Genomic DNA, 2447 nt, shown 5'->3' with positions numbered 1-2447 from the left:
TGTTCAGCCACCCCGACTAGTTGCTCCATGTAGTCCTCTTTCTCCAGCGCTTCGTCTTCACCCTCCTCTTCGCTAACTGGAAGTCCCTTCTGCTGCGAAGCCAAACGAGAAAAGTCTCGTTTGACAGCCTGTACCTCAACCCACTCTGAAACTGGGAAAGTTTTCTTTATTTATCCACCACGTCTGCTGGCATAGCTTTTTGGTGAAGATCCTTAGCTCCCTTTTGCTTTGATGCACTACAAACCTCTAGCAGACGGAAACAGGTACGCTCCTTTAGCGGCTCCACATCATGTTCACGACACTCTTCATGGTAAAGGTAGATTATTTTTGACGCAGTCATTGTACGAACCACAGAAGGGATGGGGATTCTCTCACCTGAAGAAAGTTTCAATGTTTTTGTTCCAAAGGCTACGTCTTGGAGGAATGTGGATCTCGAAAAGAACTCAATAAAATCCCTAACTTTCTCCATGTTCAATCTGCATCGGAAAATCTCGTTCCTTGTCTTTGGTTCTCCACGTCCTTGTTCTAACGCGTGCTTTCTAGCATTCTTTACTTGGCGTAATGAGATTCCTGGGAGAAGCTGTTGGAGTTCCGACTGAGAGAACCTGTCACTTATGAGTGATAATATCTGAGTTTTTGTTAACCGATTTGAACATTCATTGTAAGCCAGCAAAATTGCTTCGAGTCCCACATCGATTGTTATGTTGTTAATTTTGTCCTCAACAGAACAGCGACGTTTGACTAATCCTTCCCAAAGTTGCTCCTGCTGTGAAGGAGCAATGGTGTTTAGTACGTAAGAAACCACTTCGTCGGCTCTTATTATGAATTCTTCCTTCGACGCCCCAGACAGTGCTTCCCACTTGCAGTCAACATAGTGAGGTAATGAAGTGAAGTTACCATCAGTTATGACAGCCATTGCATTGTTTAGTGTCTCAAGGTTTCTTCTCTCCCGTTCGCCCTAAAGTAAGTACATGCTTACTTGTTCTTCCTGCGAAGAGCTACTAGGGACAGAAGTAGCTGATCCAACGGATAAACGATAGTGTGCCGAAATGCGTGGTGGACGTAATTGCCTAGGTAAAGACTTTGGTGTTGAAGCGAATGCAGCTAGTTTCGTCACTTGCTCTTCATGTCTCTCAATAGCTGGGGTGGCTGGAGCATCAACAATTAGAGTTCGGCATGAGCTGCAAATGGCTGAAATGGTACAAGGAAAAGGATGATCAGAACACACGGAATGAAGCAAATGATACCTGTTCAATCAAATAGTCCTTCAGTTCGCATTACAGAAAACCTTCTAGTGCGCTTGCAAATTACGATCGGTTTTCGAGCTTGAAAACAATGCAAAAAGGTAACTTTATTTTCTCGGTGAAAGAGCTGGTTGTTCATAAAAAATAGTGTTTTAGTATATGCGTTAATTGGGGTAGCGAATGCAAGGTACATCGGCCTGTCTTTGAGTTTTGATTACTAGTCCTATAAGAATGGCAATAGAATGGCAATGGTAATATGTCATTAGAATGATCTTCCTTACCAGTTAGAGTTTTTTTTTTCTTTCAAAAAAAGGGGAAAGTAAAGAATCTGCTTGAAAGTATAGTGCCACCCCCGGGTATCATGGACAGAAATAAGAAAACGTAGATACAGTATATATTTACCAGAGCCTATAGCAACGACTACGCCAGTGTTCCTGTAGATTCTCTCCGCCATGAATTTGCTCACACGCCTCTTGCGGGTGAATACTTTAGACACTTTTTCTACACGCGATGGTGCTTTCTCTTCATGGCACAGATGACAACATTTATCCTACAGCACAATTTGCAAGTTAACAACATACCGTGGCTAACATAAGTAATTCAGGATTGAGGGTGTGTAACGATTTCACTAGCATATGTCCCCCTCCACCCACTACCTCCCCCTCCCCCCCCCTCTCACACACATACACACAGGTAGAAAGCCAGAAATCTACTCTCTAGGGAAAAGCTTGAGTGAAGAAAGTGTCAGGTGAGTAATGCATTAGCATCACTAGGGAAGAGATGTTTCATTAAGAGCCCGCAACTAAAAAAACCAACAACAACCAAACGTAATTTGCGCAATAAAGACCAATCAGCTCTGCTCGGAAATGACAGGGTTGTAACCTGGGATTGTAAGCTGTATTTCTATGAACTGAACCTTCAAAGGGCCTGCCTTAAAAGGTGGGTGTCCTGTGGTATGTTATATTGCCAGATAAGACTCACGCATCGATCAATCCTTTAAAAATCTCTATTCATTACCTTTGCTTTATAAAGCGTAGTAAGTTGAAACCGATGCTTTGGGCACACGGTCATCCTTCCAACATCTACCTGGTCAATTGCTCTTCCGGAACGATTCAGGATCAGTTCCCATTCAAGGACACACGTGGACTCATTGCCTATGCATTAGCACGCAGTTTAATTAGGTTAGATCTTCCAAGCAAATCC

The 2447-nt window shown here is 43.1% G+C and overlaps 1 long non-coding RNA gene across 1 annotated transcript; it reads right to left on the bottom strand.

Moving 5' to 3' along the window:
• Positions 1-282: 282 nt before the first annotated feature.
• On the bottom strand, positions 283-1739 carry LOC146477193 (uncharacterized). The gene is made up of 2 exons (XR_014865394.1): positions 1647-1739; positions 283-1191 (listed from the first exon to the last, which is right to left on the bottom strand). It is a non-coding gene; the product is annotated as an uncharacterized LOC146477193 (long non-coding RNA).
• Positions 1740-2447: the final 708 nt, after the last annotated feature.

The sequence above is a fragment of the Pavona decussata genome, unplaced genomic scaffold (genome assembly GCF_977016875.1).
Source record: "Pavona decussata unplaced genomic scaffold, jaPavDecu1.1 SCAFFOLD_71, whole genome shotgun sequence".
NCBI classification, from domain to species: Eukaryota; Metazoa; Cnidaria; class Anthozoa; order Scleractinia; family Agariciidae; genus Pavona; species Pavona decussata.
Note: the sequence above shows the minus strand (reverse complement) of the source record. Positions and strands in the feature narration are given on the sequence as shown.